The sequence below is a fragment of the Mobula birostris genome, chromosome 3, assembly GCF_030028105.1.
Source record: "Mobula birostris isolate sMobBir1 chromosome 3, sMobBir1.hap1, whole genome shotgun sequence".
Taxonomy (NCBI): Eukaryota; Metazoa; Chordata; class Chondrichthyes; order Myliobatiformes; family Myliobatidae; genus Mobula; species Mobula birostris.
The window spans coordinates 127,006,410-127,033,656 of NC_092372.1; the positions used below are offsets into that span (position 1 = coordinate 127,006,410).

The 27,247-nt window shown below is 47.0% G+C and overlaps 1 long non-coding RNA gene across 2 annotated transcripts in view; it reads right to left on the minus strand.

The window, feature by feature from the left end:
• Positions 1 to 27,247, minus strand: part of LOC140195273 (uncharacterized) — an 81,503-nt gene that overhangs the window by 19,811 nt on the left and 34,445 nt on the right. The window contains exons 3-4 of one of the 2 annotated variants that reach the window (XR_011885405.1): positions 24,414 to 24,602; positions 19,704 to 19,882 (exon numbers count right to left, since the gene is read on the minus strand). This is a non-coding gene — a long non-coding RNA (uncharacterized lncRNA). The remainder of the gene's footprint in view (positions 1 to 19,703; positions 19,883 to 24,413; positions 24,603 to 27,247) is intronic. The other variant, XR_011885404.1, reaches the window with a different exon arrangement.

Here is a 27,247-nt window from a genome sequence, read left to right on the forward strand (position 1 = left end):
GAAAGATGTGCTTAGTGGTGGGATCCCGTTGGAGGTGCTGGAAGTTACAGAGAATAATATGTTGGACCTGGAGGCTGGTGGGGTGGTAGGTGAGGACAAGGGGAACCCTATTCCTAGTGGGGTGGTGGGAGGATGGAGTGAGAGCAGATGTGTGTGAAATGGGGGAGATGCGTTTGGAGCGGAGTTGATCGTGAAGGAAGGGAAGCCCCTTTCTTTAAAAAAGGAGGACATCTCCTTCATCCTGGAATGAAAAGCCTCATCCTGAGAGCAGATGTGGCGGAGACAGAGGAATTGCGAGAAGGGGATGGCATTTTTGCAAGAGACAGGGTGAGAAGAGGAATAGTCCAGATAGCTGTGAGAGTCAGTAGGCTTATAGTAGACATCAGTCGATAAGCTGTCTCCAGAGATAGAGACAGAAAGATCTAGAATGGGGAGGGAGGTTTCGGAAATGGACCAGGTAAACTTAAGGGCAGGGTAAAAGTTGGAGGCAAAGTTAATGAAGCCAACAAGCTCAGCATGCGTGCAGGAAGCAGCGCCAATGGAGTCATCGATGTAGTGAAGGAAAAGTGGGGGACAGATACCAGAATAGGTTTGGAACATAGATTGTTCCACAAAGCCAACAAAAAGGCAGGCATAGCCAGGACCCATACGGGTGCCCATAGCTGCACCTTTAGTTTGGAGGAAGTGGGAGGAGCCAAAGGAGAAATAATAAGGACTAATTTCTCTAGACGGAGAAGGGTGGTGGAAGGGTCTCGGCCCGAAATGTCGACTGTACCTCTTCCTAGAGATGCTGCCTGGCCTGCTGCGTTCACCAGCAACTTTGATGTGAGTTGCTTGAATTTCCAGCATCTGCAGATTTCCTCGTGTTTTCCTTTTAGGTTACCTACTTAACCCTCCTTCCCATCATCCCTTCACCACTTTGGACATTCACACCACTTGACACAGATATGGTTGTGATCCTGACAACCGTACAGCAATCCCCCATCTCTGACATCTCAAACCAGGTAAAGGTCTGGTACTCCCACCTCGGCTTTTGGATCTCCTTCTGCTGTATCCCGCACCCACAACGCACGACCCGATGCCTACACAAGTTCTGGACCCAGCAGGTGCAATCCCTTCATGCACGTGTGACAACATGGATACTCCGTTGTGAGATAGTGGATGTCTTACACTCAAAATTTGCTGCCCCATTGTGCTTCATATTTGTTAGTGGGCCTTTCTTGCATAAAACATCTTCTAGAGCAGGGTTCCTCACCCCTTTTTTTATGCCATGGACCCCGGGTTGGGAACCACTGGTCTGGACCACAAATGTCGTCTATGTAACAGGGATCGTTAAGGCATAGTTAATGTCAGGCAGTTCTACTTTTCCACAATGCACTGGAGAACTGTTCATTTTTAAAGAAGAACTTGGGCAGTTTTTGTTTCCTCCCAGAAACAGCATCAAATCAGAATCAGATATCACCAGCAAGTGTCCTGAAATTTGTTAACTTAGCAGCAGCAGTTCAATGCTTTACATAATATAGAAGAAGAACAAAAAAATAAGTTAGATCAATCACAGTATACATATACTGATTAGATTACAAATCATGTAAAAAACAGAAATAATATATATTTTAAAAGTGAGGTAGTGTTCACGGGTTCAATGTCCATTTAGGAATTGGAGGCAGAGGTGAAGAAGCTGTTCCTGAATCACTGAGTGTGTGCCTTCAGGCTTCTGTACCTCCCACCTGATGGTAACAGTGAGAAAAGGGCATGCCCTGGGTATGGGAGGTACTTAATAATGGACGCTACCTTTCTGAGACACCGCTCCTTGAAGACATCCTGGGTACTTTGTAGGCTAGTACCCAAGATGGAGCTGACTAAATTTACAACCCTCTGCAGCTTCTTTTGATCCTGTGCAGTACCCCTCCCCCCCATGCCAGACAGTGATGCAGCCTGTCAGAATGCTCTCCACAGTACACCTATAGAAGTTCTGTAACTTCTCAATCAGGATTGTGGGAATGATGGTATTAAATGCTGAGCTATAGTTAATGATCAGCAGCAGCAGTTCTATGATCATCTTCCTGATTTACACCACTGTGTTGCTCCCTGCTGAAGATATTCCAGAAAGGAAAATAGTTTAACAGTTACTCCTTGTGGTCAAAATACTCACAGAACACTCTCTTGTACTGGCCCATGGCCCGTGCCCATAATAGCAGAAGTCCTGATAACCTCCCTAAATGACCAGACTCTGTGAAGCAAGCCCAGAGCGTTCCCAGGTATCTTTGTCACATGTTAACAGTAGCCCCAAAGTGGAACAGTACCTCGGTGTGTTAGTACTTTCACCAAGGAAGGACAGAATGCTTGTTAATGAGGTGCTTTAGCAGCCAGTATTTCTTCTGCCTGAATGAAGATAAGACTAAGATGACCTGTGCAATGATAAATCAGGCTCAAGCAGCTTCTAGCTGGCAGATGTAACCCGGGCCTCCTGACCTTGGCTATGACCTCAGCGTGTTTACCATAGTCTCACAGGCTCTCCTCAGATTTCTCCACTACCCTTCATCTGAAAACCACAACTGGATTTTCTTTTAAATAACAAATTGAAATAAAGCACTGACTAATCAAACTTAGGGTTCACAATAGAGAAATCTAACAGAATGTAGCACAGAAATTAATTCATAAGAATACCATGCACCATAACGGTGTAACTGTGCTGTTTTAACGTCAGAAAGGATGTCATGGCTGTGATGAAGAAACACAGAGGAAAAAATCACTCTTGCCTTATAAGGGCAAGAGCTTTCAATTATGATGTGATATTGGGGGAAAATTCTCATAAGATCTTGTTAAAGAGAGAAGTCTTTTTCTTTGTCCTTGATGTTTTTGAAAAGCTTATTAAGTTGCAATGGGTCTGGCCTCAAAATCTTCTCCACAAGGATTCTAACCACTGAACAGTAATTGCTGAAGTCTTCGCTTGTGAGCGGATCTCCAATAATGGCTACTAGGGAGAGGGGTCAGGGATATGCTGTTCCTTTGAGTCTTGCCAGAAATTAATTTTAGAAGGGAAGCAGAGAAGTGCAATCAGTTTAGTTTTTAAACAGGAGATTGCAAAGGGGTAGAAAAAAATGCAAGAAGGTTGTAAAGATTTATTTAATTGGAACAAGTCAGTAATGTGGGGAAACATGATATTTTTGTTATTTTGTATGATTGCGTATAAAGACAAGGTGAACTATATGGTACACATATGTAACAGAGCAGTTCAATAATTGGTATACAGCCTCAATTTACCAAGTATATTTACCTTTCACAAATGACTGATTAATCACCATCATCATCATCATTATGTGCCGTAGGCGGTCACGGTCTTTCCATGTCTATGATTGTTTTTGACAAATTTTTCAACAGCAGTAGTTTGCCATTGCCTTCTTCTGGGCAGTGTCTTTACAAGTTGGGTGACCCCAGCCAATATCTGAGACGGCCTGCCTGTCGTGTAAATACTCGTGTTCCATGGTAGGTAATCTTTTAATAGATTGGGGTTTTGGGCAGTGCAAAGTGATGCTATGACCTGAGATTTTTATGAGAGTAACTAGCTGTACCAGTTACAAATTTCAGGACTTTACAGGCTTCAAGTGTTACCAAACACACGGCATGCAAGCATTCTCTGTGGGCTGAATGGACTCGTGATTGAGTTTTATCTTTGGGACTAAAATTACCCACATTCAACAATAAGCATCAAAGAACAGTTAAACCACCACTGATCAGGAAGCTTGCTACAGAAAATTGACAGACTCCAAGAAAGCAGATAATTGATTCCCAAATTCACAGCAGTGAATCTGCTTAATACTTATGGCTTCAAAGGATGGTGAATGCTGAGCTTTGCTTCCAGCCCTGAAGAGCGCCATCTCAGCAAGGAGCTGCAAAGATCACTTAGAGTACATTACAGAACGTAACTCTCCCTTTTAAAGCAGAATTAGTCATCTTTCCCCAAGCAGAAACTGCATTTTACCGCTCACAGTCATGAGGGTGCCAGAGTAGTGAAGATCCTATGAATCAGACTTGCATTTTCCGAACAAAGTAATTACATTGCTCTGAGCAATTTAGGCCATTAGAGATGAAAAAATACATTTATTTTCCATTTTGTTTGAGCACTTTGGATTTAGATTTTAAGAATATAGTGGATTAAAAACGATTTGCCCAGACAGTGGGAGCTGGAGGTGAGAGGTCATGTGAAATATCCTCCAAGAATCTAGCCATTGGATATCGTAACCCTCCCCTTGGTGTTCTCTTTCCTGAATGTTCACTTACAATTAACTAATTCAGTCCTATTGTGTGAATATTATTTGATCCTTTGTCTCCCCCCCCCACCCATCCCCTCTCTACTTGAGAATGCAGCACATTTAAATGTGGTCCCCTGGGTTTGACATGGCTTGCACCTGCCAAGGATAAAACAGACCATGTACCACTGGATTGGTGTTGTATTTCTGGTCCAGCTGAAACACATGCCTAATTTTTCTTTTTTTTTTCATGAGCTCTACAACTGGTTTTAAAAAGAATATTAAGGCAAGACTAAAGACTACCCTTTGGGTCATAACCATTTCAAGCACTAATCAAATGGAGTCATGCATGCAGGTTACGGTGAAAAATAAAAGTAACTGTATTGCTTAGAGATAACGCTAATTATATGAGTGAGCAGCAGAGATAATAAGGAACAATATCTTAACAGGAAAGTGCAACAACCACAAAAAAGGCAGCTATACTTCAAACCCATGAGTGTGGCTCACAAGTATACTGTTTTATTACCTGCTTTTTGGTAACATTTTTCTCAACCTTGTGTTCGCTCCTTACTGAGGTGCAATGAAGGGTAGACCTGAACCTCAATTTCATTATCTAAATGGTACTTGTTTGTATTCAGTCTTTTGTGGTGAATGGCACAGCATGACTACAGAATGAGTCGCCAATGCCAAGATGAGATCACCCTCAGGGTGGAGAGCAACACCTTGTATTCCATTTGGGTAGCCTCCAACCTGATAGCATGAATATTGATTTCTTCTTCCGGTAAAAAGCATCCATCTCTCTCCAACACCCCTCTCCCTCTCTGACACCCCTCTCCCTCTCCCCAACACCCCACTCTCCCCCTCCCCAACACCCGCCTTTCCCTCTCCCTGACATTCCCTCTCTCTCTGCAACACCCATCTCCCTCTCTGACACCCCCCCTCTCCCACTCTCTGACAACCCCCACCACCTCCCCGAAAACCCCCCTCCCCCTCCCTGACAACCCCCTCTCCCTCTTCCCGACAACCCCCTCTCCCTCTCCCCGACAAACCCCCTCCCTCCCTCCGACACCCCTCTCTCTCTCCCTCTGACACCCTCTCTCTCTCTCTCCGACATCCCCCCTCTCTCTGACACACCTCTCTCCGACACGCACTCTCTCTCTCTCTCCGACACCCCCCCTCTCTCTCTCTCCGACACCCTCTCTCTCTCTGACACTCCTCTCTCTCCCTCTGACACCCCTCTCTCTCCCTCTGACACCCCTCTCTCTCTCCCACTGACACCTCTCTCTCTCTCTCTGACACCCCCCTCTCTCTCTCCCTCCCTACCCAACACCCCTTTCTCTCTCCCTCCGACACCCCTCTCTCTCTCCGACACCCCTCTCTCTCCCTCTGACACCCCTCTTTCTCCCTCTGACACCCCTCTCTCTCTCCCTCTGACACCCCTCTCTCTCTCTCCCTGACACCCCTCTCTCCCTCCCTCCCCGACACCCCTCTCTCCCTCCCTCCCCGACACCCCTCTCTCCCTCCCTCCCCGACACCTCTTTCTCTCTCTCCCTCTGACACTCCTCTCTCTCCCTCTGACACCCCTCTCTCTCCCTCTGACACCCCTCTCTCTCCCTCTGACACCCCTCTCTCTCTCCCACTGACACCTCTCTCTCTCTCTCTCTCTCTCTCTCTCTCTGACACCCCCCTCTCTCTCTCCCTCCCTACCCAACACCCCTTTCTCTCTCCCTCCGACACCCCTCTCTCTCTCCGACACCCCTCTCTCTCCCTCTGACACCCCTCTTTCTCCCTCTGACACCCCTCTCTCTCTCCCTCTGACACCCCTCTCTCTCTCTCCCTGACACCCCTCTCTCCCTCCCTCCCCGACACCCCTCTCTCCCTCCCTCCCCGACACCCCTTTCTCTCTCTCCCTCTGACACTCCTCTCACTCTCTTTCTGACACCCCCTCTCTCTCTCCCTCTGACACCCCTCTCTCTCTCTCCGACACACCCCTCTCTCTCTCTCCGACACACCCCTCTCTCTCTCCGACACCCCTCTCTCCCTCCTTCCCCGACACCCCTCTTTCTCTCTCTCCCTCTGACACCCCTCTCTCTCTCCCTCTGACACCCCTCTCTCTCTCTCTCCCTCCGACACCCCCCTCTCTCTCCGACACCCCCCTCTCTCCTTCCGACACCCCCTCTCTCTCCCTCTGACACCCCCCCTCTCTCCGACACCCCCCCTCCTTCCGACACCCCCCTCTCTCTCTCTCCGACACCCCCTCCTCTCCCTCCGACACCCCCCCTCCCTCCGACACGCGCTCTCTCTCTCTCTCTCCGACACCACCTCTCTCTCTCCCTCCGACACCCCCTCTCTCTCTCTGACACCCCTCTCTCCCTCCTTCCCCGACACCCCTCTCTCTCTCCCTCCGGCACCCCCTCTCTCTCTCTGACACACCTCTCTCCCTCCTTCCCCGACACCCCTCTCTCTCCCTCTGACACACCTCTCTCTCTCTCTCTCCCCCTCCGACACCCCCTCTCTCTCTCCGACACCCCTCTCTCCCTCCTTCCCCGACACCCCTCTGTCTCTCTCTCCCTCTGACACCCCTCTCTCTCTCCCTCTGACACCCCTCTCTCTCTCTCCCTCTGACACCCTCCCTCTCTCTCTCCCCCTCTGACACCCCTCTCTCTCTCGCTCTCTCTCCCTCTGACACCCCTCTCTCTCTCTCTCCCTCTGACACCCCTCTCTCTCCCTCTCTCCCTCTGACACCCCTCTCTCTCTCTCTCCGACACCCTCTCTCTCTCTGACACTCCTCTCTCTCCCTCTGACACCCATCTCTCTCCCTCTGACACCCCTCTCTCTCTCCCACTGACACCTCTCTCTCTCTCTCTCTCTCTCTCTCCCCGACACCCCCTCTCTCTCTCCCTCCCTCCCCAACACCCCTTTCTCTCTCCCTCCGACACCCCTCTCTCTCTCTCTCTCTCTCCAACACCCCCTCTCTCCGACACACACTCTCTCTCTCTCTCCGATACCCCTCTCCCTCTCTCTCTCTCTCTCTCTCTCCGACACCCTCTCTCTCTCCGACACCCCTCTCTCTCCCTCTGACACCCCTCTTTCTCCCTCTGACACCCCTCTCTCTCTCCCTCTGACACCCCTCTCTCTCTCTCCCCGACACCCCTCTCTCCCTCCCTCCCCGACATCCCTTTCTCTCTCTCCCTCTGACACCCCTCTCTCTCTCTCTCTCTGACACACCCCTCTCTCTCTCCGACATCACTCTCTCCCTCCCTCCCCGACACCCCTCTCTCTCTCCCTCTCTCTCTCCCTCTCTCTCTCCCTCTGACACCCTCTCTCTCTCTCTCTCCGACACCCCCTCTCTCTCTCCGACACCCCTCTCTCCCTCCTTCCCCGACACCCCTCTTTCTCTCTCTCCCTCTGACACCCCTCTCTCTCTCTCTCCCACTGACACCCCTCTCTCTCTCTCTCCCTCTGACACCCCTCTCTCTCTCTCCCTCTGACACCCCTCTCTCTCTCTCCCTCTGACACCCCTCTCTCTCTCTCTCTCTCTGACACCCCTCTCTCTCTCCGACACCCCCCTCTCTCCGACACCCCCTCTCTCTCCCTCCGACACCCCCTCTCTCTCCCTCCGACACCCGTCCTCTCCCTCCGACACCCCCCCTCTCTCTCCGACACCCCCCTCTCTCCTTCCGATACCCCTTCTCTCTCCCTCCGACACCCCCTCCTCTCCCTCCGACACCCCCCTCCCTCCGACACGCACGCTCTCTCTCTCTCCGACACCACCTCTCTCTCTGCCTCCGACACCCCCTCTCTCTGTCTCCGACACACCCTCTCTCCGACATGCGTGCTCTCTCTCTCTCTCCCTCTCTCCCCCTCTCCCCCTCTGACACCCCTCTCTCTCTCTCCCTCCGACGCCCCCTCTCTCTCTCTGACACCCCTCTCTCCCTCCTTCCCGGACACCCCTCTCTCTCTCTCTCCCTCTGACACCCCTCTCTCTCTCCCTCCGACACCCCCTCTCTCTCTCTGAAACACCTCTCTCCCTCCTTCCCCGACACCCCTCTCTCTCCCTCTGACACACCTCTCTCTCTCTCCCTCCGACATCCCTCTCTCTCTCTCTCTCCCTCTGACACCCCCCTCTCTCCTTCCGACACCCCCCCTCTCTCTCCCTCTGACACCCCCTCTCTCTCCCTCCGACACCCGCTCCTCTCCCTCCGACACCCCCCTCCCTCCGACACGCACTCTCTCTCTCTCTCCGACACCACCTCTCTCTCTGTCTCCGACACCCTCTCTCTCTGTCTCCGACACCCCCTCTCTCCGACATGCTCTCTCTCTCTCTCTCTCTCTCTCTCTCTCCCTCTGACACCCCTCTCTCTCTCTCCCTCCGACACCCCCTCTCTCTCTCTGATACCCCTCTCTCCCTCCTTCCTCGACACCCCTCTCTCTCCCTCTGACACACCTCTCTCTCTCTCCCTCCGACATCCCTCTCTCTCTCTCCCTCTGACACCCCTCTCTCTCTCTCTCTCTCTCCCTCTGACACCCCTCTCTCTCTCTCTCTGACACCCCTCTCTCTCTCTGACACCCTCTCTCTCTCCCTCCGACACCCCTCTCTCTCTCTCTCTCCGACACCCCTCTCTCTCTCCGACACCCCTCTCTCCCTCCTTCCCCGACACCCCTCTTTCTCTCTCTTCCTCTGACACCGTCTCTCTCTCTCTCCCTCTGACACCCCTCTCTCTCTCTCTCCCTCCAACACCCCTCTCTCTCTTTCCCTCTGACACCCCTCTCTCTCTCTCCCTCTGACACCCCTCTCTCTCTCTCCCTCCGACACCCCTCTCTCTCTCCGACAACCCCCCTCTCTCTCCGACACCCCCTCTCTCTCCTTCCGACACCCCCTCTCTCTCCCTCCGACACCCCTCCTCTCCCTCCGACACCCCCCCTCTCTCTCCGACACCCCCCCTCTCCTTCCGACACCCCCCTCTCTCTCCCTCCGACACCCCCTCTCTCTCCCTCCGACACCCCCTCCCTCTGACACGCACTCTCTCTCTCTCTCCGACACCACCTCTCTCTCTGTCTCCGACACCCCCTCTCTCTGTCTCCGACACCCCCTCTCTCCGACATGCTCTCTCTCTCTCTCTCTCTCCCTCTGACACCCCTCTCTCTCTCTCCCTCCGACACCCCCTCTCTCTCTCTGACACCCCTCTCTCCCTCCTTCCCCGACATCCCTCTCTCTCTCTCTCCCTCTGACACCCCTCTCTCTCTCTCCCTCCGACACCCCTCTCTCTCTCTGACACACCTCTCTCCCTCCTTCCCCGACACCCCTCTCTCTCCCTCTGACACCCCTCTCTCTCTCTCCCTCCGACACCCCTCTCTCTCTCTCCCTCTGACACCCCTCTCTCTCTCTCTCTCTCTCTCTCTCCCCCTCCGACACCCCTCTCTCTCTCCGACACCCCCCCTCTCTCTCCGACACCCCCTCTCTCTCCTTCCAACACCCCCTCTCTCTCCTTCCAACACCCCCCTCTCTCTCCCTCCGACACCCCCCTCTCTCTCCCTCCGACACCCCCTCTCTCTCCCTCCGACACCCCTCCTCTCCCTCCAACACCCCCTCCCTCCGACACGCACTCTCTCTCTCTCTCCGACACCACCTCTCTCTCTGTCTCCGACACCCCCTCTCTCCGACACGCTCTCTCTCTCTGACACTCTCTCTCTCTCTCTCTCTCCCTCTGACACCCCTCTCTCTCTCTCCCTCCGACACCCCCCTCTCTCCCTCTGACACCCCCCTCTCTCCGTCCGACACCCCTCCCTCTCTCTCTCCGACACCCCCTTCTCTCTCTCCCTCCGCACCCCTCTCTCTCTCTCCCTCCGACACCCTCTCTCTCTCCGACACCCCCCTCTCTCTCCGACACCCCCTCTCTCTCCTTCCGACACCCCCCTCTCTCTCCCTCCGACACCCCCCTCTCTCTCCCTCCGACACCCCCTCTCTCTCCCTCCGACACCCCCTCTCTCTCCCTCCGACACCCCTCCTCTCCCTCCGACACCCCCCTCTCTCTCCGACACCCCCTCTCTCTCCTTCCGACACCCCCCTCTCTCTCCCTCCGACACCCCCTCTTCTCCCTCCGACATCCCCCCTCCCTCCGACACGCACTCTCTCCCACTCTCCGACACCACCTCTCTCTCTGTCTCCGACACCCCCTCTCTCCGACATGCTCTCTCTCTCTCTGACACGCTCTCTCTCTCTCTGACACTCTCTCTCTCTCTCTCTCTCTCTCTCTGACTCCCCCCTCTCTCCGACACACACTCTCTCTCTCCCTCTGACACCTCTCTCTCTCTCTCTCCGACAACCCCCCTCTCCCTCCGACACACCCCCTCTCCCTCCAACACCCCCCTCTCTCCCTCCGACACCCCCCTCTCTCCCTCCGACACCCCTCTCTCTCTCTCTCCGACACCCACTTCTCTCTCCCTCTGACACCCCCCTCTCCAACACCTCTCTCTCTCTCTCTCTCTCTCCGACAACCCCTCTCTCTCTCTCTGACACCACTCCCTCCCTCCCTCCCCGACACCACTTTCTCTCTCCCTCCGACACCCCCTCTCTCTCTCCGACACCCCCTCTCTCCGACACACACACACTCTCTCTCTCTCCGACCCTCTCTCTGATACACACTCTCTCTCTCTCTCTCTTTCTCTCTCTCTCTCTGACACCCTCTCTCTCCCTCTGACACCCCTCTCTCTCCCTCTGACACCCCCCTCTCTCTCTCCCTCCCTCCCCGACACCCCTCTCTCCCTCCCTCCCCGAAACCCCTCTCTCTCTCTCTGACACCCATCTCTCTCCCTCCGACACCCCTCTCTCTCTCTCCCTCTGACACCTCGCTCTCTCTCCGACACCCCACTTCTCTCTCTCTGACACTCTCTCTCTCTCTGACTCTCTCTCTCTCTCTCTCTCTCCGACACCTCCCTCTCTCTCTCTCTCCGACAACCCCCTCTCTCCGACACGCACTCTCTCTCTCTCTCTCTCTCTCCGACACCCCCCCTCTCTTTGACACCCCTCTCTCTCCCTCTGACATCTCTCTCTCTCTCTCTCTCCGGCACCCCTCTCTCTCCCTCTGGCACCCCCACTCTCTCCCTCCGCATTCGCTCCCCCCTTCTGTCTTTCCCCCTCGCCAGTCTTTTCCTTTTTACATGTGTACCAAAACTGTTATTGTCTTTTTTTAAAATTTTCTCCTGTTTTGTCTCAATTAGATCTGCTCCAATTTACCAACAAGAGCAACAGGTCGACAGCAGATACCATCTCATTGGCTTTTCACTCAAACCTGAAACATCTGGACAGTAAAGATTCATACCTCAGGATGCTCTTTATCGACTACAGTTCGGTATTCAAAACAGTTATTCTCTCAAAACTAATCAATCAGCTGCAAGTCCTTGGCCTCAATACCTCCTTGTGCAATTGGATCCTCGGGTTTCCTCACCTGTCAGTTTGGATTAGTAACAACATCTCCACGATCTCCATCAGCACAGGTGCACCACAAGCCTGTGAGCTTCGCCTCCTGCTCTATTCACTTTACACTTATGACTGTGTGGCTAAGCACGGCTCCAATGCCATATTCAAGTTTGCTGACAACACTACTTTTGTAGGCCACAGATGAATCAGCAGATAGAAGGGAGATTGAAAATCTGGCTGAGTGGTGCCACAGCAACAACCTGTCACTCAATGTCTGCAAGACCCAGGAGCTGATTACTGACTTCAGGAGGAGGAAACCAGAGGTCTATGAGCCAGTCCTCTTCAGAGGATCAAAGGTGGAGAGGGTCAGCAACTTTAAATTCCTCGGTTCAGAGGATGTGCCCGGGGCCCAGCATGTGAGTGCAATTATGAAGAAAGTACAGCAGCCACTCTATGAGTTTGCAAAGGTTGGGCATGACATCTAAAACTTTGACAATCTTCTATAGTAGAGAGTATATTGACTGGCCACATCACAGCTTTGTGTGGAAGCAGCAATGCCCTTAAATGGAAAATCCCCCATAAAATAGTGGATATGACCCTGTTCCCCAAGGTAAAGTCCTTCCCACCACTGAGCACATCTACACGAAATGGTATCCATCATCAGGGACATGCTCTCTTCTCGTTGCTGCCTTCAGGAAGGCACAGGAGACTCAGGACCCACACCAGCAGGTTCAGGAACAGTTATTACCCCTCAACCATCAAGCACTTCAACCAGAGGGGATAACTTCACTCAACTTCACTTACCCCCATCACTGAAATATTCCCACAATTTATGGACTCGCTTTCAAGGACTCTTCATCTCATGGTCCTGATATTTTTTGCTTATTCATTATTATTATTTCTTTCCTTTTGTATTTGCATAGTTTGTTGTCTTTTGCATACTGGATGAGCACCCTGTTGGTGTGGTCTTTGATAGATACTGCTATGGTTATTACTCTGTGGATTTATTGTGTATGGCCACAAAAAATGAAACTCAAGGTTGTATGTGGTGACATATATGTACTTTAATAATAAAATTTACTTTGTGAACTATGAATATTTTTCTCCTTACCATGTTCTTTCCTAAATCCTAAAATGTTCTAATCCTCGCCCTTGCTGCTCTTTTTGGCAGTTTTATAAGTATTTTTCTTAGACTTAATGCTGTCTTCAATTTCTTCTCTTCTTGACCACTCCACTTTCTGCTCTTGTCATTCAGTTGTTTATGAATATTGAACAAATGCAAATCATGTATTATTTCTTCAAATTTTTCATTGCCTGCCCCAGTTGTACCTACCCTTCAATGCAGTTTCCCACTGCCAACCTGCCCTTCATATCATCATAGATTCCTTTGCTTAGATCAAAAGCTCTTATTTCATATTTTAGTTGCTCTTTCCTGGGCAACAAGATTATTACTCAAACCTTCCTTTTTTTTCATTATTTATGGAGATTGTTCCTCAGTCATAATATTCTAAAACTCCAGCTCTGATATCGTACAGGAATTCAACCTCCGTTTGTTTTGTCTAAAAAAAACTGGTTTTAATTAGGCCTGCTTATAAGATTACTTTGTACCTGTTGATGTTGATTGCATTTATATAATTTCATCTATTGGTTTACATGTTATTCTATATAATGCTTGTCCTATGATTTTTAATTGTCTTGTATTTTTATGACTATATTGAACTATCTTTACAATCTATGTAAAGCACTTTGAGCTGGCATCTTAAGGTATGAAAGGTGCTATAAATACAGCTGTTATTATTATTATTGGTAGGAGTACAAATTAGATTTGCCCAGTCTGTATATAGATTAAAGTCCTACGCGAGCAGCGCAGTAGCGGGGCTACTGGTGACTCACACCCGAACCATTTGCGCTCTATCCTGACCTCTGGTGCTGTCCAGTGGAGCTTACTGATTCTCTCTGTAACCACGTGGGCTTTTCCCAGATTCTTAAATCCTTCCCTCTTCGCCCACACGTTGCAAACATGCACAGGATGGTGGGTTAACTAGACACTCTTAGAGAGAGGCCTCCGTTGGTCAGAGTTGACCATGGATGTTGTGTCCCAGCTGGTCTAAATACGCAACACACTTAAAAGTTGCTGGTGAACACAGCAGGCCTGGCAGCATCTCTAGGAAGAGGTACAATTGACGTTTCGGGCTGAGACCCTTCGTCAGGACTAACTGTAAGAGATTTGAAAGTGGGAGGGGGAGGGGGAGATCCAAAATGATAGGAGAAGACAGGAGGGGGAAGGGATGAAGCCAAGAGCTGGAAAGTTGATTGGCAAAAGGGATATGAACGGATCATGGGACGGGAGGCCTAGGGAGAAAGAAAGGGGGAGGGGGGAATCCTAGACGGGAGGCCTAGGGAGAAAGAAAGGGGGAGTACAGAGAGAGGGACAAAGGGAGAAAAAGAGAGAGAGAAAAAAAATTATGGGGTATGAAGGGGAGGTGGAGCAGAGTTGATGGTGGAGGAAGGGAACTCCACTCTCACCCCATCCTCCCGCCCTCAAACGCATCTCCTCCATTTCACGCACATCTGGTCTCACTCCATCCTCCCACCACTCCATTAGGAATAGGGTTCCCCTTGTCCTCACCTACCACCCCACCAGCCTTCGGATCCAACATATAATTCTCCGTAAATTCTGCCACCTCCAATGGGATCCCACCACTAAGCACATCTTTCCCTCCCCCCCCCCCCCGCTTTCCACAGGGATCGCTCCCTACGCGACTCCCTTGTCCATTCATCCCCCCCATCCCTTCCCACCAATCTCCCTCCCAGCACCTATCCTTGTAAGCGGAACAAGTGCTACACATGCCCTTACACCTCCTCCCTCACCACCATTCAGGGACCCAGACAGTCCTTCCAGGTGAGGCGACACTTCACCTGTGAGTCGGCTGGGGTGATATACTGCGTCCGGTGCTCCCGATGTGGCCTTCTATATATATTGACGAGACCCGACGCAGACTGGGAGATCGTTTCACTGAGCACCTACCCTCTGACTGCCAGAGAAAGCAGGATCTCCCAGAGGTCACACATTTTAATTCCACATCCCATTCCCATTCTGATATGTCTATCCATGGCCTCCTCTACTGTAAAGATGAAGCCACACTCAGGTTGGAGGAACAACACCTTATATTCCGTCTGGGTAGCCTCCAAACCTGATGGCATGAACATTGGCTTCTCTAACTTCCATTAATGCCCCACCTCCCCTTCGTACCCCATCCGTTATTTATTTATTATTATTATTATTATATATCTATATTATTTTTTTTCTCTCTCTTTTTCTCCCTCTGTCCCTCTCACTATAATCCTTGCTCATCCTCTGGGCTCCCCCCCCCCGCTTTCTTTCTCCCTAGGCCTCCCATCCCATGATCCTCTCATATCCCTTTTGCCAATCAACTGTCCTGCTCTTAGCTCCATCCCTCCCCCTCCCATCTTCTCCTATCATTTTGGATCTCCCCCTCCCACTTTCAAATCTCTTACTATCTCTTCTCTCAGTTAGTCCTGACAAAGGGTCTCGGCCTGAAACGTCAACTGTATCTCTTCCTAGAGATGCTGCCTGGCCCGTTGCGTTCACCAGCAACTTTTAAGTGTGTTGCTTGAAATTCCAGCATCTGCAGATTTCCTCGTGTTTGCGAGTCTAAATATACAACCTTGTGCAATACGATATGGAGAGCAAGCTGTTGCCCATGTAGCAAGCTCGCTTTCTCCACACATCTGATGAATCCAAAGGAACGGCAGAGACTGATACAGTTTGGCACCAGCAGCATTGCAGGAGTTGCCAGTCAACATTGACCTCAACGTAGGACTGTCTCAGGGACTCCAGCTCTGGATTTTTCCCTCAGGGTTTACTCCTAAAGCCTTCCCCATGAATGGGTATAACCACAAGGCAACAGAGGTTTGAGATCAGAGTTTTCTTCTCCTAGATAAGCTGCCAACCATGGCCGACAAGCCCCACCTGCTGAAGCTGCTAGTTTTAAGGTGCCATTTAGACACCTCTGCCCCTCCTTCTGTCAGTAGAAATGGTTCTGCAGGACTTAGTAGCTAAACCATGCGTGAAGGCCAGGAGCTATTTGAGATGCACGCCATTGGGAGCATTTAAATATTGAGGAAGCTTATCACCATTACCACCCCCAGCTATGAAAGCCTTAAGGAACTACTGGACACCTTTAAGTTGTCCCTAATTGTGAAGTGTGTGGTGAAATATTGTTGGAAGTAGATGGAAGTATGCAGAAAATTAATAGGATTACTCTAGGGTTAGTGTAAAAGGGGTGTTTGATGGTCAATGCAGACTCAATGAGTTTAAAGTTCTGTTTCCAAAGGTACAACTCTATGACAATGATTGGTGCATTACTGCTGTACCATGTATGATGTTTCAACAAAAAGGAATATTAATGGTGTTATTGCAATCTAGCCAGTCCACTGTTAGAGATGGGGAATTTGAGATCAATAATCCAGAGCAAGTTGGCACTAGCTTTTGCAAAAGAATGAAAGACTCCATTGATATACTAATGATACTTCCTGTAAAGCTGATGTTTCAGTTATTTTACCAAGCAATAGGAAAGGCCAGTGAGGTTGCCGATGTTGGCATTCATTCATTCGTAACAAGGTGGATGAATTGAAAGTGCAGATTGTTATTAATGATTATGATATAGTTGGGATCACAGAGACATGGCTCCAGGGTGACCAGGGATGGGAGCTCAACGTTCAGGGATATTCAATATTCAGGAGGGATAGACATGAAAGAAAAGGAGGTGGGGTGGCGTTACTGGTTAATGATGAGATTAACGCAATAGAAAGGAAGGACATAAGCCGGGAAGATGTGGAATCGATATGGGTAGAGCTGCATAACACTAAGGGGCAGAAAACGCTGGTGGGAGTTGTGTACAGGCCACCTAACAGTAGTAGTGAGGTCGGAGATGGTATTAAACAGGAAATTAGAAATGTGTGCAATAAAGGAACAGCAGTTATAATGGGTGACTTCAACTTACATGTAGATTGGGTGAACCAAATTGGTAAAGGTGCTGAGGAAGAGGATTTCTTGGAATGTATGCGGGATGGTTTTTTGAACCAACATGTCAAGGAACCAACTAGAGAGCAGGCTATTCTAGACTGGGTTTTGAGCAATGAGGAAGGGCTAATTAGCAATCTTGTCGTGAGAGGCCCCTTGGGTAAGAGTGACCATAATATGGTGGAATTCTTCATTAAGATGGAGAGTGACATAGTTAATTCAGAAACAAAGGTTCTGAACTTAAAGAGGGGTAACTTTGAAGGTATGAGTTGTGAATTAGCTGAGATAGACTGGCAAATAACAATTAAAGGATTGACGGTGGATATGCAATGGCAAGCATTTAAAGATTGCATGGATGAACTACAACAATTGTTCATCCCAGTTTGGCAAAAGAATAAATCAAGGAAGGTAGTGCACCTGTGGCTGACAAGAGAAATTAGGGATAGTATCAATTCCAAAGAAGCAGCATACAAATTAGCCAGAAAAAGTGGCTCACCTGAGGACTGGGAGAAATTCAGAGTTCGGCAGAGGAGGACAAAGGGCTTAATTAGGAAGGGGAAAAAAGATTATAAGAGAAAACTGGCAGGGAACATAAAAACTGACTGTAAAAGCTTTTGTAGATATGTAAAAAGGAAAAGACTGGTAAAGACAAATGTAGGTCCCCTACAGACAGAAACAGGTGAATTGATTATGGGGAGCAAGAACATGGCAGACCAATTGAATAATTACTTTGGTTCTGTCTTCACTAAGGAGGACATAAATAATCTTCCAGAAATAGTAAGGGACAGAGGGTCCAGTGAGATGGAGGAACTGAGCGAAATACATGTTAGTAGGGAAGTGGTGTTAGGTAAATTGAAGGGATTAAAGGCAGATAAATCCCCAGGGTCAGATGGTCTGCATTCCAGAGTGCTTAAGGAAGTAGCCCAAGAAATAGTGGATGCATTAGTGATAATTTTTCAAAACTCGTTAGATTCTGGACTAGTTCCTGAGGATTGGAGGGTGGCTAATGTAAACCCACTTTTTAAAAAAGGAGGGAGAGAGAAACCGGGGAATTATGGACCAGTTAGCCTAACATCGGTGGTGGGGAAACTGCCGGAGTCAGTTATCAAAGATGTGATAACAGCACATTTGGAAAGCGGTGAAATGATCGGACAAAGTCAGCATGGATTTGTGAAAGGAAAATCATGTCTGACGAATCTCATAGAATTTTTTGAGGATGTAACTAGTAGAGTGGATAGGGGAGAACCAGTGGATGTGGTATATTTGGATTTTCAAAAGGCTTTTGACAAGGTCCCACACAGGAGATTAGTGTGCAAACTTAAAGCACACAGTATTGGGGGTAAGGTATTGATGTGGATAGAGAATTGGTTAGCAGACAGGAAGCAAAGAGTGGGAATAAACGGGACCTTTTCAGAATGGCAGGCAGTGACTAGTGGGGTACCGCAAGGCTCAGTGCTGGGACCCCAGTTGTTTACAATATATATTAATGACTTGGATGAGGGAATTAAATGCAGCATCTCCAAGTTTGCGGATGACACGAAGCTGGGCGGCAGCGTTAGCTGTGAGGAGGATGCTAAGAGGATGCAGGGTGACTTGGATAGGTTGGGTGAGTGGGCAAATTCATGGCAGATGCAATTTAATGTTGATAAATGTGAAGTTATCCACTTTGGTGGCAAAAATAGGAAAACAGATTATTATCTGAATGGTGGCCGATTAGGAAAAGGGGAGGTGCATTGAGACCTGGGTGTCATTATACACAAGTCATTGAAAGTGGGCATGCAGGTACAGCAGGCGGTGAAAAAGGCGAATGGTATACTGGCATTTATAGTGAGAGGATTCGAGTACAGGAGCAGGGAGGTACTACTGCAGTTGTACAAGGCCTTGGTGAGACCACACCTGGAGTATTGTGTGCAGTTTTGGTCCCCTAATCTGAGGAAAGACATCCTTGCCATAGAGGGAGTACAAAGAAGGTTCACCAGATTGATTCCTGGGATGGCAGAACTTTCATATGAAGAAAGACTGGATGAACTAGGCTTGTACTCGTTGGAATTTAGAAGATTGAGGGGGGATCTGATTGAAAAGTGTAAAATCCTAAAGGGATTGGACAGGCTGGATGCAGGAAGATTGTTCCCGATGTTGGCCAAGTCCAGAACGAGGGATCACAGTTTGAGGATAAAGGGGAAGCCTTTTAGCACTGAGATTAGGAAAAACTTCTTCACACAGAGAGTGGTGAATCTTTGGAATTCTCTGCCACAGGAAACAGTTGAGGCCAGTTCATTGGCTATATTTAAGAGGGAGTTAGATATGGCCCTTGTGGCTATGGGGATCAGGGGGTATGGAGGGAAGGCTGGGGCGGGGTTCTGAGTTGGATGATCAGCCATGATTATACTGAATGGCGGTGCAGGCTCGAAGGGCCGAATGGCCTACTCCCGCACCTATTTTCTATGTTTCTATGTTATGTGCTGTGTCATATGATGTGGCCCATCATGGTCTTTCTATGACCATGATTGCTCTTGGCAGATTTTTCTACAGAAGTGATTCTTCAAGACAGGTGACCCCAGCCATTATCAACACTCTTCAGAGGTTGTCTGCCTGGCGTCAGTGGTTGTGTAACCAGGATTTGTGATATGCACCAGCTGCTTCTGCAACCATCCACCACCTGCCCTCATGGCTTCACCTGACGCTGATCAGGGTGGGGAGAGAGGCTAAGCAGGTGCTACACCTTGTCCAAGGGTGACCTGCAGGCTACTGGAGGAAAGGAGCACCTTGCATCTCCTTTGGTAGAGACGCATCCCCACCCCTCCACCCAGGTGTTAACATTATGTATACCAAATATCAAAAAAACAACTTGATTCGGTTTCACAAAACGGACTGGTTAGCAAAGTTAAAGCCATGAGACGAAAAGGATGGTAACTGTAATGAAATCAGAGCATAATGGTAAAGGTTTATCTTTCAGAATAAAGAGGGCTTCACCAAAGACACTCACAAATTTCAACATATGTACTTTACTATGGAAAGCATTCAAACAGGTTGCATCACCGTCTGATAAGCGGCGGAGTGGGCGCTGCACAGGATCGAAGTAAGCTGCAGAAAGTTGTGAACTCAGTCTGCTCCATCATGGGCACTGGCCTCCGCAGCATCCAGGACATCTTCATGCAGCGATGCCTGAAAAAGAGGACATCCATCATGAAGGACCCCCAACACCCAGGACGTGCCTTCCTCACATTGCCACATCAAGGAGGAGGTACAGGAGCCTGAAGGCACATGCTCGATTCAGGAACAGCTTCTTCCCCTCTGCCATCAGGTTTCTGAATGGACAATAAAACCATTAACACTACCTCATTATTTTTCTCTCTTTTTGCACTATTTTTTTAACACACGCACATGCACAGTAATTTATAATTTTTATTATTATGTATTGCAATGTACTGCTGTGACATAACAACAAATTTCATGATGTACGCCAGTGATATTAAACCTGATGCTGAATAGAAAAGATGATTAAAGTGAACGAGCAAGCAATACAAGCAAGTAAGATGACAGAGAGAGAACCTAAAGTGAATATCAGTGCCAAAAAAAGATGACACTGGGGAATTACTGAAGGGAAATATGGAAGTGGTTTTGAACTAATACTTTGAAAACATTTTCACATCGAGAGACATTAAAGGCATTCCAGGAATTGTAGAAGGTCATGGAGAAATGGACTTCAAACAGTAATCACTGGAGAAAACGTACTGGGCTATAGGCTAACAAACCTCCGGACTTTTTGGCTTGCTTCCTAGAGTCTGGAAAATAGTGGCTACGCAAGTAGTGTTTACATCAGTTGGATCTTCCAAAATTCCAATGGTTCTGGAAAGATCCCAACAGGTTGAAAACTGACAAATATTATGCCTCCATTTGAAAGAAGGAAATTTCAGGCCAGTTATCCCAATGTCTGTGATTGGGAAATCGCTGGAATGCATTACTAAGGAGGTTGTCCTCCTACTTATAAATGTAGTAATTTTCTAATAAATCAAAATGCAACCAGAGTCATTGGTTTAGAGAAATAGTCATAAGTTTATTCAAGTTCTTTACGATGTAATGATGTTGTGGAAGTAGTAGATATGATATATATATTTCTAAGGGTATTTGATAGGTTGCCATTGTAAAAGGTTACAATATAAAGTAGGAGCTTGTGGCACCACAAACACACGAGATTTTGCAGATGTTGGAAATCCAAAGCAACACACACACAGAATGCTGGAGGAACCCAGTGGGCTCAGGCAGCATCTATGGAAATGAATGAACAGTCGACATGTTGAATCCTGTTGAGGTCTGCTGAGTTCCTTCAGCATTTTGTAGGAGCTTGTGGTATTGGGGGTAATAAGTATTTTTCTCAGTGGAAGATTAGATAACTAATGGAAAACAGAGACAGGATAAATGGATTCTTTTCAGGTTGGCAAATTGTTACTAACGAGATACCACAGTGATCAGTGCAGAGGTCTCATCCACTTACAATTAAGATTAATGATTTAGATAAAGATCGGAGCCACATTTGCAAACAGAAGTGAGAATGAAAATCCTGAGTGCAGCAAGAGGAGCAATATTGTATTGTTAGATTTAGTGTAATGAGCAGAAAACTAGTAATTGGCGCATAAAGCAGAGAAATGTGAGGTAATCTACTTTACTAGGAAGAAAGAAAAAGCCAAATATTGTCTAGATAGAGAAAAATCAGAGAATGCTGATCTGCAAAGTAATCTGGATGCCCCGAACATAAAATAAAAACATAAAATAAAATGTTAGCATGCAGTTAAAGCAGGTAATTATGAAAGCAAATGGAACACTGAAATTCCTTTAATAGCTTCTCTATATTTGCTGGCGATACAACCATTGTTGGCAGAATTTCAGATGGTGACAAAAGGGCGTACAGGAGGGGGATATACCAGTTAGTTGAGTGGTGTCACAGCAACAACCTGGCACTCAACGACAGCAAAACCAAAGAGCTGATTGTGGGCTTCAGGAAGGGGAAGACGAGGGAACATGCACCAATCCTCATGGAGGGATCAGAGCTGGAAAGAGTGAGCAATTTCAAGTTCCTGGGTGTCAATGTCTCTTGAGGACCTAACCTGGATGCTACGTATTGAGGCAGCTATAAAGAAGGCAAGACAGCGGCTATATTTTGTTAGGAGTTTGATGAGATTTGGTTTGTCACCTAAAACACCTGAAAACTTCTGCACATGTACCATGGAGAATATTCTGACTGGTTGCATTACCATCTGGTTTGGAGTGGGGATGGGGGGAAACGGAGGTACAGGAGCCTAAAGGTACACACTCAGCTATACAGGAACAGCTTCTTCCCCTCTGCCATCAGATTTCTGAATGGATATTGAACACTACCTCTCTACTTTTTATTTCTGTTATTTTGCACTACTTATTTTAATTTATCCATTTAATAGACATATATATATACTTAATGTAACAGTCTTTTCCTCTATATTTCTCATGTTTTTAATTGTATTGCCGCAGTAAAGTTAACAAATTTCATGACATGTGCCAGTGATATTAAATCTGCTTCTGATTCATATTGGAAGGCATAGTGTATTAAATTAGGGAGGTCTTTCAGAGTGTTGGTGGGACAAAACTGGAACAATCTGTATGATGTTGGGAAAGGAGTACTATGGCATTAGAAGCAGTTCAGAGAGGTTCATCTGGTTGATTCTGAGATGAAGGGATTGTGTACAGAGAAAAGTGAAGCAAAGTGGATCTCACTGAAGTTTAGAAGAATGAGCGGTGATCTTATTGAAGCATAGAAGTTTCTGAGGGCATTTGCTAGATAGAAAGAGTCCAGAAGTGTGTAATCTAGAACAAGATGGCATGATTAAAGTTATCCACTAACAGTGAAGATGAGAAGGAATTTGTTGCCTCAAGGAGCTGTGAATCTTTGGAATTTTCTGTCCCAGGCAAAGGAAATGAACATTTAAGTGTAAGACAGACAAATTTTTGGTTTGCAAAAGATTCAAGTGTTATGGAGAACATCAAGAATGTGAAGCTGAACCCAAGATCAGATTGCTATGAAGTTGTATCTGTCAGGCCTAAACAGGCAGGTTCCTCCCAGTCTCCACCCAGCTACCAGGAGGCACCTGCCACTCGTTTCCAACTCAACACCTGCAGCCTATTTAAACCCACCTCTCACCCATTGTTCACTTATTGAACCAGCCTGTATCAACCAGTTACATTGTTGCCTGGTCACTTAGTATCTGTTTTCTCTTGTTTTGTGTCCCCCTCCCACCCCTCCCCACTGTGGCCTTTTATTTTGCAGTTTATTATTAAAGTTATCGGTCACTGCTAACACATCTCCACTGTTCTGCATTTGGGTCAAGCTTCCTCTACGTTTCCTGACATGAAATATGATACTTATTTTTCTTTTCTTAAAGAGTACTATTCTCTAGGATTGGTTTGAGGACTACTGCTAATTTGCACATAGATCAATGACTTCCACTTCAATATAAAATTCATAGTTTAAAACTATGCTATATAAATAGACATGAAATGGGCAAACAATGGCAAATAAATTTCATGCACAGAAGTGTGAAGAACTAGGTTGTAGATGGAAAAAGAGAAGTGGCAATATGAATTACAGGGTGCTATTGAAAAGAGAATTAAAACAGAGACCTGGGATGTAAGCAACACACACAAAATGCTGAAGGTACTCAGCAGGCCAGGCAGCATCTATAGAAAAAAGTACAGTCGACATTTCGGGCCAAAACTCTTCAGCAGAACTGCTTGGATTTCCAGCAGCTGCAGATTTTCTATTGTTTGTGACCTGGGATATAAAGTTGATAGAGCTGTTTAAAACAAAATGCCAGTTCCGCAGCTACTTTAATGGATGAAATGTATTCCAAATTGTTAGTTAGACTTCAACTGTCTTCAGTTCTGTATTCTAAATAAAGAATATCAAAATTTTGAAGAAGAGACAGAGTAAATTTGCCAGAATCATACCAGGTTGAGGAACTTCAGAAGTTAACGCTTTTCTCCATAGAATAAACCTGGTTAAAGTCATTGGTAGAAGGAATCATATTCATATTTGGTTTTGATAGAAGCAGTAACTTGTTTCCAATGGTAAGGAGGTAATGAAGTCTAGAAGTGATTGGCATTTGAGCTGAAGAGGAGATGAGTATTCAGTATTTCATACAGGGAGTTCCTGTGAGCCTGAAAAGGAGGCAAAGAGCCCCAAAATGTAATATTCAACAGAAAATTCAGCGGGCACTTGAAAGAAAGAATTTATAAAGATCTATCGAAAGCATAGATAACACAGACACTTCTATCTATAGGTTCTACTGTGTTAACTATAGTGCTCTATTGTCCTATGAATGTACAAAAATTGTTCAGAATACAAGGGGCATTTATCTGTCCATTTTTCAAAATGCCAGCTGTAGGGCATATTCGGGAGTTACGGTATATAGTAAATACTAATTTTAACAGCAACCAGGCCTGAATGTGGATTGTAGATTGTTTTAAAAATGCAGTTCTGAACCATGGCCCTCCATTTGACCACAGAAGCCTGCATGTGCATGAATGTAGCCTGGAGTCGGTGGAAATAAATATTCATTTTGGGTGTCTGGAGTGTGGGTGCAAAGAAGGAGGTGGTTGAAAATGATATGTAATGCAAAGGAAGTATTGTAGATACATTCTAACTATAGAATTGAACTGCTGTTACCTTTGATTTTTAGCATTTAAAAATGTCATGTAATATTGGGTCAGGCAGGCCTCTTCTTCCAAAAGTGTCTCCATATGATGCCTGTTGCTCGTTTTTGCTGAATAAAACCACTTCTATATCCACTAGCTTCAGTGTCTCTTTGGTGACTTTGTTCACATCACAACAACGGCATTGAACCTTCATGTCGACCTGAGAAAGCGGGAGAGTTCTCAGCTTCTTATCTCATGATGGAAGTCCATGCCAACACTCTCTCAGTCCTGCCCTGGAGTATTGGCATAAATGTAATGCTCAAGCCATAAAAAGGAGACTTGAAACCATGACATGCCGACTCGGTGTTGTGCTATAAATGGTGGCTAAAACCTACTAACTGAATGAATCAAAAGCTGGCTCTCAGAAGACTGCAGAAAGACGGTAAAAGACGTTTCAAAGAAATGTTACTAATCTTTTAGAAGAATAATTGTATGATGTTTCATCAGAGTAAAGAACTTTCTCCTCACAACTGAAATCAAAGGATGACTGTCAGTGATAGGTTTTTGTCTCTGCTAGTAACTCAAACAATTCAAAGTACATTTATTATCTAAGTATGCATACAGAATCCAACTCTGACAGCCGTCCTCCCACAGGCAGCCACAAAACAAAGAAACACCATGGAACCTGTTCAAGAGAGCATCAAACACCCAACACACAAAAAAAAGAACAAATTACGCAAAGGGCAAAAGGCTAGTGGACGACACATAGAAAATCAAATGTCAAACCAGGAGTCCAGGAGTGTTCAGTTTAGTGGAATGCCGCTGGCCCACTGCAGGACGCAGGGCAAAGTATTCTTCTCTGAAACCAAACCCTCCCCCCGCCCCCACAGACCACTGTGGTCACCTAGGTCGAACCATTCAAAACTAGCAAAAAAAGAATCCAGGAACATAATTGTGTTGCTCTACATAGAATGCAGGAATCCAGCCAAAGGATTTGCTGAATTCAGTACTTTGTCTCTGATGTCCTGCCCCTCTCCCCCTGTGTTTGGTGAAAATTGGCCCAAGACTCTTCATTTTGAAAATTGTTTGAAAGTTGACCAGGTTTCCAATCCCCTGATGCCTGCCCAGAGGCCACCCTTGGGAAGTGTCTCTGAGTAGATACTGGGGGAGGATAGAATTGGACTGGGATCACAGACTAGGAATGAACAAACACCTTAGGAGCAGCAGGAACTGCTTTGGAAGGGAAAAAGCACATTGAAATATAAGCACTGCAGTGTTCACAAAACAGCTGTGACTAGCATTCTGGGTAGATCTAACTATATATTATATTATTTACATATTAAATTTGTGCAAAGATAACCACACCTTTTCTGTGATATTGTTTATTGGCTCTGGATCACTCATAACCAAAGGGAAATTAATGCTGACTTAGAAAGTTATAGTCACTTTATTTCGCGTCCCCCCCCACCCCTTTTCAACAGCTCCAAGCCAGGGAAGACATGTGCACAGATAAGCAGAATACCTTGGGTTTATGCACCATAAAATGTTCCTTTATCCCTGTCCTTTGGAATCTGATGTCAACTGGTTAGAAAACAAAATGAACTGGACGAGCATAAAAGAAAGGTTGTCTCTCCTTACTGCAGACTGATAAATGCATTCCTGTGTGAATTTTATGAAGCCACGTATATTTAATCTTGCAGTTTAATAAATAATTTAGTAGGCAAAGATTCCCACTGCTGTTTGAAGGAGTTTGTACGTTCTCCTTGTGACCGTGTGGGTTTCCTCTGGGTGCTCCAGTTTCCTCCGACAGTCCAAAGACCTACTGGTTAGTAGGGTAATTGGTCACTGTAAATTGTCCTGTGATTGGATTAGGATTAATCTGGTGGGTCGCGCAGCTCGAGAGGTCGGAAAAGCCTGTTCCGTGCTGTATATCAATAAGTAAATAAAATGGTGATGTCTTGCTGATTGCTTTCACATGCTTTTTTGAAAATAGTGAAATTTTCAGCCCTCTGTGTTTCAGTTCCTGCTTTCCAAATACTCATTGCTTCTACAATATCTATCAGTTCATATTTAAGTCTAGCATAAAAATACAGGGCATTCCTAACAGAAGGAAGTCTTTGGTGCAATACATTTGTGTCTGGGAGACTCAAGATCTTGGTCTTGCTTTTCCTCAACAGTCCCATCTCTTGCACAGCTTCAAGTATTTGTTCCTACTTGCTCTTTAGGTATGGATTTGCCACAAATATTACCCACAGCAATTCTGTCCATAGACCAGTAAATCAATTTAAAGATGTTTTTCAGAATTGCCGTCCTTCCTCTCTAATTTACAATTTTAAATTGATGATTTCATATCCAGAATTTCTAACCTGTACAAATATTCCTTGTCCACAGATTCATAACATAAGATATAGGAGCAGAAGTAGGCCATTCGACCCATCGAGTCTGCTCCGCCATTCCATCATGGGCTGAGCCAATTCTTCCAGTCATCCTCACTCCCCTGCCTTCTCCCCATAACCCTTTGATGCCCTGGCTAATCAAGAACCTATCTGTCCCTACCCTAGATGCACACAATGACTTGGCCTGTACAGCCGCTCATGGCAACAAATTCCATAGGTTTACCACCCTCTGACTAAAGTAATTTCTCCACATCTCTGTTCTAAGGGACATCCTTCATTCCTGAAGTTATTCCCTCTTGTCCTAGAATTGCCTACCATGGGAAATAACTTTGCCATATCTAATCTGTTCAGGCTTTTAACATTTGGAATCTTTCTATGAGATCCCCCCTCTTTTCCTGAACTCCAGGGAATACAGCCCAAGAGCTGCCAGACATTCCTCATACGGTAACCCTTTCATTCCTGGAATCAT